Source organism: Lolium perenne, chromosome 4 (genome assembly GCF_019359855.2).
Source record: "Lolium perenne isolate Kyuss_39 chromosome 4, Kyuss_2.0, whole genome shotgun sequence".
In the NCBI taxonomy this organism is placed as follows: Eukaryota; Viridiplantae; Streptophyta; class Magnoliopsida; order Poales; family Poaceae; genus Lolium; species Lolium perenne.
In genome coordinates this window covers 15,479,545-15,488,004 of record NC_067247.2, presented here as the reverse complement: position 1 = coordinate 15,488,004, position 8,460 = coordinate 15,479,545, and positions in this window count along the sequence as shown.

The window sequence follows — 8,460 nt, the reverse complement described above, 5'->3', positions numbered from 1 at the left end:
AGATGTCAACACCCGGATTTTTAAATCCAGATGCCTATTATGCCATTCATCGCAATCCCAGGAATATTGTTTTTGCGAGACATAATAGATTAATATCACAACACATCATTCATTACAACGCATAATTGTCTTACAACAAGGGATCACATGATCCAGTCTTATTACAATACTAGTTGAGCTATTGATCAATTACAAAACACATAGCGGAAGCGAAGTAGCGTAGTAGTAGTCCATCTATTCCACAGGCAACTGTTGACGTCAGGAGTGATCCTAGTTGTCGTAGACGTCCTGATGTCCTTCTTCCGGGTTCTGATACTCCTCTTCATAGTCTGGCCATTTGAATAGCCAGGGACAAAGCCATGAGTACTTTAAAGTACTCGCAAACTAATACTAAAGTAAGTATTATCAATTAGGGAAGGGGATGCTAAGCTCTAGTTTCATTTGCATAAAGCTAGTTTTATTTCATAAACATTTAGTAAAAGCCTCTTCATTTGCCTAACTTACTCAAGTCGGAACATTAGTGTCATTCCCACAACTCTGTCGTGATCAAAAATCAAATTCACCATCTCAAGTTCAAATCACAAGTCACCCTTCACATGTCATATTTTTGAAAAAAAAAATCTGATGACGGAACTGTATGGCCTTTCCAACCGTCCATAACCGTGGACGCGGCTATTCGAATAGATCTACACTCTGCAGAGGTCGTACACTTGTGCCACAACATTTGCAATAATCCGTCAGGGTTAACTGGCCCTGATTTACCACACTCCGTGTGCGGACTACCAACTATAACCTTTCACTTACATATCCTAGTATAGGCATCTCTCCCCATGAGCTTGGCCTCCCGGTGAAGACAAGCGTCGGCACTGGGAACTGCACAGGGCTTGGGCCGGACATTCACCTCATTTCACGTCATTTCATATCACTTCACTTTTGTAGAGGCAGCCTCCAGCATAACCCCGATGACGCTTGTTTAGAGGGAACCCATACTAAGATACATAAATTTCTAGTTAAGCCCTACCCATATCAGGTATTGTGGGGGTACTTGCAAAATTTGGAATGGTATCGCATCCGAACCCAACCATCAGTTTTTGTAAAAATTCACCAAGTCATTCACCAGTCATATTCACCTTCAAAATCTTTCAATAGAATGACTCTTCATTCCAAGGTTTTCAAAGTCATTTCAATTCACCAGCTCCCAACCAGAGTAGCCACTTTTGATATTGAGCACTAGCAACTAATCCTGAGGGGTGCTAACTAGCTTATAGCCTTCTAGGCTAAGCTTGATACTCTTGTAGTATTCTATCTCTAGACCAAAGTTAACTATAAAAGCAAAATATAAATAATCAAAGACAAAAGCTTGTAAGAGTAAAACTGGGAAAATAGGATCATAAGCATAAAGTAAAAAGTAGTGGTGAGTGTGCCTTGCTCTAGTAGAGCTTTGCACTTTGCAAGAATATTAGCTGGCAAGGGTGTTAGCTTGCATTGGTAATAGCTTTCAATAATATAGCTTGCATTAGTCTAGCTTGCATTGGTAAAAGCTTGCAAGGTGTTAGCTTGCCTTGGTTGTTGAGGTGATCAAAGTGGTCTTCTTCTCCTTGGAAGTAGATCTCCTCCTCCTCTTGATACTCCTCGGTACTAGCGTCTAAAATACGAATACGAGGATACAATCACCAAACAATTCATTGGCTATTCCAAACATCACATATATTCACATAAACTATTCTATTCACACAACTAATACAATTTGGTGCATTGGTGGTATTGCTTTGAGGAAGAATAATTTCCTCTCATTTTATATGTAAATGATAGTTTCCATATAGTTCTTGAGGAATAATTTCCTCTCATTGAATCTTCTTTAAGATTTAATTTCTCAAATCATCACACATGAATTTATGTTGACCCAAGTCAACCATTCATCATCATCATTTGAGAAAATGATTTAAATGAGGTAGGGATACCTCATACCATTTAATAATGCCTATTATGATTTAAGATCTCCAAGTATTTCATGTGAGAGTATTGGACCTGGGGTTCAAACTTCATATGAAAATACTTGGGACAAGATTTAAATGAGGTGAAACACCTCATATAATTTACACAAGTAAACTAACATCACTCATTATTATAAGTGGGTAAATGTGTTGTTTTCTTATTTAGGAAGAAGAATTTCCTCTCATACTAAGTAAGGTGTTACTTTTAATTACTTAGAGAAATAATTTCCTCTCATTATCTATTTAAAATTTAATTTCTCTCATGAACAATATATGACCTAGGTTGACCAAAGTCAACCTCTTCATACTTATCATTTGAGAAAATGATTTAAATGAGGTGAACACCTCATACCTTTTTAATCCTAACAAGGTAAAGATTTAATATCATCAATAATTCATATGAGACCTAAATGACCAGAGTCTCTACCTCATTCTGAATTGTTCATGACAAGATTTAAATGAGAGAAACACTCCCATAAGATTTAATAATTTGTTGGAACAATTTACAAAGCTACTATGGCAAACATTTAATATTCTTAAATGAGCAATTATGAGACCAAGCAACCAGGGTCATCACATTGCTTCATACAACTTGAAAAGATGATTTAAATGAGGTGCTATACCTCATAGATTTGAAATCTTAAATTTGGACATAATTTAAAATGGGCTAGTAATGGCTACATAGCCATTATTTGATTCTAACCCATGATCATATACAGTACCCATATCACATTTTTACATAATCAAATAGAGTATTTGGAATGTAAATTTTGAGAGGTGGAAACACTTCAAAATTCAAAAGGGTTGATTTTTAATAATTATTCTAAAGCAGAAAAGTCCCTGTCTTGTTTATTTTCTCACTGTAATTCTACAACATATTTTGATTTGAATCCAGTGTGGTTGGATGGGGCCTTTCATGAAATTTCTAAATATATAAAATTTGTAAAATTTGGCTCAGTAGATTTGTCCCTATTAAATTTTGAATCTAGCAACAGATTGTAAAATAAATGAAAAAGATTTAAACCATTTTGAATTTAAACGGAGGCGGGAAACTAAATTGGGCCGGCCCAGCTTCGCTGGCGATGCGGGCGGGCCGCTGACGATGGGGTCCACTGTCGGGGCGTAAAACGCCGAAGCGGTATGTTGTGTTGTGGACCGTAGGATTAGATGCCGATCGGACGCACGGCGTGCGTCGTCGTCTCCGACGAGAATGGAGGGCACGGCGGCGCCGGCAGGGGTCGGCGGCTTACCGGCGGCGCGGCGAGGGTCGGCGAGGCGCGGAGAAGACGTTGTCGAGGAAGGGGAGGCAGCCTGTAGCAGTTTCGTCGCCGGGGGTGCGCTGCAACGACGGCGCCCTTCTCAGTACCTCCACGGGCTCCGGTGGTCAAATTGGATGGCGGCGGTGGTTAATCGAGCAAGGCGAGTAGACGAGGAGCTTGAGAAGAGGGAGGAGAGCAAGATTGATGTGGAGAGTTGAGCACGGGAAGGTCTGCTTTTATAGCGGGCGAGGGAGGGCAGCGCGGCATGGTTCGGTCGATCATGGTGACGACGGTAGGGGGTCGCAGGGGTACTGGCGCTGATGCTCTCGTGCAGGCGACGTCATGGCGGACCTGCAGAGCGTGATGGTGGTGAAAACGAGGGCCGATGGCGCTCGTCATCGTCTTCGCACCCTGGCGTCCGTGGCGGATGGTCGTCGTCGTGGGCGTCGTCTGCAGCTCGTCCGCGGCCAACTGGCGGTGTCCGTGAGGTTGAGGGGACCGTGGTGAGTCGACGTGCGCATGGGTAAAGCGAGGGGACGAGTGAGGCGATGGGGCAGGGCGGCGTCCGGTCGCGTCCAGGGTTGCCAGCGTGCACGTCCTGGCGCGCGTGGACGTCTCTGGGCGTGGTCTGGGCGCGCGGCTGCTGGCGTGTGCAAGCGTCGGTTTGACCACGGGATGGCAAGGGCTGGTCCAGGAGAGGTAGAGGGAAGTCCAGGACATGGAGGTGCAGCGTTGAAACGACCGAGAGGGGGAAGTGACAAGGTGATGGCATGGGGGCCGGCATGGTTTGGGTTTTGGTCAAAGATGGTCCAAGGCAAGTGGTGGCAATGCTTGACACTGGTCCTGAGGGGTGAGGTGAAGTGCCAATGCAGCAGAGAGGGGCAGAGATGGACTTGGTCCAAGCAAAAAGGCAGCATGGGCACAAACATAGGGGCTGCCCACAAGGTGTTTGTAAAAATGGCCGAAAGAGAAAAGTTTTCAAAATTTTGAAATTCCTTTGGTGGATCTCAATCATATATTCATAGAGAGGGAATGGTGGTGGTGGTGGTCAATTTGGTGAAGAATTGCAAAATGGCAAAAATGAGATGATCTTCTCTTTATTTCAATGTCATCACTTGGCAATTCTCTACTGGTCAACCTGGTCAACTTCAGCAGGGATGGTCAACATGGAAATTGTTGACCTTGACATGGTCTTGGATGACATGGAGAGAGTTGGTCAAGTTTGGTTTAGGAAAAGTCCAAACCAGGGGTGCAAAGTGGTGAAGAAAAAAAATAAAAGTGACATATGACCATTATCATATGTGAATTGAATTTGAGATTTCCTTTGATTTGATTTTGGTTTCTTTGATGCAAATGTGTTTGTTTATCATATATAAGAGTTTTACAAACAATAGATCAAGCAAAGGTGGCCTTGGTTGAAGAATTGCAATTTTGACTTAAGTGTATGTGAGTGAAATTGGGATTTTCTCCCTATTTGATTTCTACCCATTTGATTTGACTTTTGTTGACTCTAAAGTGATTCTTATTAGTTTAGAAACATTTTCCAACCCTTGAAACCAATTCAAAAGGTCTTGATCAAAGATTTGCAAAATTGGCCATAACACATAAGAGGTGATGTGTTAAGTTTTATTATTTTTCTAAATTGTTCCCCTTGCTTCACTTGGATATGGGTTAGGGTCAATTTAGGGTTATAATAGGTTGAGAGATGGTTTCCCATCATTTGGTCAAGGTTTAAAGCCATAGGTCAAAGTTTGGTGAAATGGCTATGTGTCTCATATGCCTCTATGCATATGTTGCATTTGATTTTTGATTTGAGTGGTATTGGCCCATTTGGTGTTGTTGAGGGTTGAAATGGTATATGGAAGTGATCCATCCATTCACAACAAGTCCTAGGGTCAATCTTCTCAAATTCACAAATTTGCACTTTTCTCACATATGCCTCTATGGCATTTTTAGTTTCTTTTTATTTTCTTTGGAAACCACTTGGATTTGGTTTGGTAGGTACTAGGTAAGGTGTATGAGGGTTTTCCAAACCTCTAAGCAAAGTAGAAAGGCTTAGGGTAAAGTTTTATAAAAATAGCCATAGGCACATATGCCTCTTTCTTATTTGATTTCTTTTTATTTCATTTTAACTTGTAGTGGTGAAAAGAGGGGTGAGGTTTAGGGTTTAGTGAGGTTCACAATGGTTCACCACCATTGAGCATAAAGAATAAAGGTAGGGTTTAAGATTTACCTATTAGGGCTATATGCCCCCATATGTCTTTTATTTTATTTTGGGTTTCTCAAAATAGCTCCAAATGATTTTTGGAGCAGATTAGGGTTTAAGGTTTTTCTTATTTGATTTCTCTCTCCTTTGTTTTATTGGGTTGGTGATCTTTACTTGATCACTTTGGGGTTTTAGGGTTTAGCATATAAGCATAATAACACTCATCATGGCAAAACGCAAGATTTAAACAAGATCTAAATGTATCAATCTTATTTTAATAAAAGTTTTTGTTGGTTCCAAAAATTTGGAACTAGGGAAATTCAATTTGTTTGTTTTGAAATTTTTGGGTTGTTACAAACCCTTCCCCCTTAAACAAATCTCGTCCCGAGATTTTAAGAAAAGTTAGGTTCCTAAGAGAGATTGAGCATTTTAATAACAGGAGGACATACTTGGCATGGTCTGGGGTGCTTCCTGAGCTTCAGTGGCAGTCATGTGGTAGAGACGACCGTTGTTGTTGTTCTGGTTCCTTCTTCCGGCAAAGCGGCGTTGTTGCTGAGCAGGTGCTGCTGTATTGGCGGCAATCCTGGCAAGCTTCTTGGGGCACTCATTGGAGAAGTGACCCACAACTCCACATTCATAGCAGTTGACGGTGGACTTGTCTTTGGGGTTGACGGGGGTAGCATTGCTTCCAGTCCTCGGGGCAGTATTGGTGTTGTTGTTGTTTCCATTGTTGTTGTTGCTGTTGGGGCGGTTGTTGTTGTTGTTGTTCCCTCCGGGCTTCGGGGGTCCTCCGTTGTTGTTGTAGTTGGGTCGATAATTCTGGGCAGGGGGCTTGTTGTATCTTGGGGTGAATCCTCCAGAGGAGTTATTGCGATACTTCTGGTTATGGTGGGGTCCACTCTGGTTCATCATTCCGCGTTTGCGGTTCTCATTGGCCTGATGCAGCTTTCCTTCCATCTGTATGGCTGAGTCCACGAGGGCTTCTAAGTCAGCGAACGGAATGTTCACTAACACAGTCTGCATCTCGTCGTGTAGTCCGTTCAGAAATCTTTCCTTTCTCTTCTCAGTGGTGTCGGTCTCATCCGGGGCGTACCTTGACAGAGTGAGAAACCTGTCGCGGTATTCCACCACGGACATTCTTCCTTGCTTGAGTTCACGGAACTCGTCTCTCATTTTCTTGATCAGTCCTTGGGGCACATGGTACTTGCTAAACTTTATCTTGAAGTCTTCCCAGGTCATCAGCGTCTAGGGGTTCTTCAGTCTTGTTGAACATCGGAGGGTTGGTGTGCTGAAAGTTCTTCAGCTTTGATCCAGGGTGATCGTGGTTTCCATGGCCTTGGTTGTTCTGAGCTATCTGTTGCAGTGCAGCAATGTTTGCTTGGCGCTCAGCTCTCTCGACTTCTCGGTTGGCAAGCAGGGTTTGCAGCAGTTGCATCATGGCATCTGGGGTGGTGTTGCGGGTTGGTGGGGCCATCTGAACATTGGAGTAGATGATAAGATAAGAGGGAAATTTCTAGGGTTTGTTTTTGTTAAATTTCTAAAAGTTCACATATTGAAAATTTGAGTAGTGTTGCGGGGGTAAAAACCAACAACACTTTTTCATTCATACCAAGCATCATACATTACCAAGCTAACACACCGTTGGTTTGAAGAACCATTCATCGTTCTACGATACAAGGGGGATCCTGATACAACTCACACCTACTTAAGTGCTTAAATGATACTACTCTTCAGGGGGGGGGGATTTCTTCGTCTTCACGGGTGAGGTGCTTGGCGAGAGGCGAGGGCGTTGTCCAAATCTCTGCGGGTTTTGTACTGCCTGAAGTCCTGAGGTGCTTCATAGGGGTTCATCTTGGGTTGTGGTGGGGGCATGGTCATCGGTCTTCCCATGGAGTCACGTCTTGGGTAGTAGATGAAACGAGTGTTCTTGATCTTGTCCTCATTTTGTCCACACAGACGGGAAATTGCTTCTTGCATAGCTTTGTCTAGTCCTTCCTTCCAAGTGTTTCCCGTTACAGAAAACCATATGGTTTCCCATACCGGGGCATCAAGCTTCCTTCGTAGATCAGTAGAAACGTCCCACTGAGGTGATTCTCCTAACTGAGCCTTGAGGGGTATTCCGAAGAACTCGGGATACGGATGTCCTAGATAGTCCACTAGTTGCTTCAATTCCTTTTCGAAACTTTTGTCGTCTCCGGATCCAAGCTTATAGGACTCCCATTGGTAAGTCATCTGTGAACAAAGAGGAGGAGTAAATTAGAGAAGTAGTCAGGTGTGCAAAATTTTATGTAGGCTTGCAAAGAAAGTTGAGTATAGATTTCTCATTTTTTGAAAAAGATCTCCAGGATAAGAGTAAGAACAAGTTTTCACAAATATTCACTTCATTGGTTTTTGAAACTAAGTTTTTCAGACGTCCATTCTAACTAGGGTCTCCTAAGGTCAACAATGGCTCTGATACCAACTTGTCAACACCCGGATTTTTAAATCCAGATGCCTATTATGCCATTCATCGCAATCCCAGGAATATTGTTTTTGCGAGACATAATAGATTAATATCACAACACATCATTCATTACAACGCATAATTGTCTTACAACAAGGGATCACATGATCCAGTCTTATTACAATACTAGTTGATCTATTGATCAATTACAAAACACATAGCGGAAGCGAAGTAGCGTAGTAGTAGTCCATCTATTCCACAGGCAACTGTTGACGTCAGGAGTGATCCTAGTTGTCGTAGACGTCCTGATGTCCTTCTTCCGGGTTCTGATACTCCTCTTCATAGTCTGGCCATTTGAATAGCCAGGGACAAAGCCATGAGTACTTTAAAGTACTCGCAAACTAATACTAAAGTAAGTATTATCAATTAGGGAAGGGGATGCTAAGCTCTAGTTTCATTTGCATAAAGCTAGTTTTATTTCATAAACATTTAGTAAAAGCCTCTTCATTTGCCTAACTTACTCAAGTGGGAACATTAGTGTCATTCCCACAACTCTGT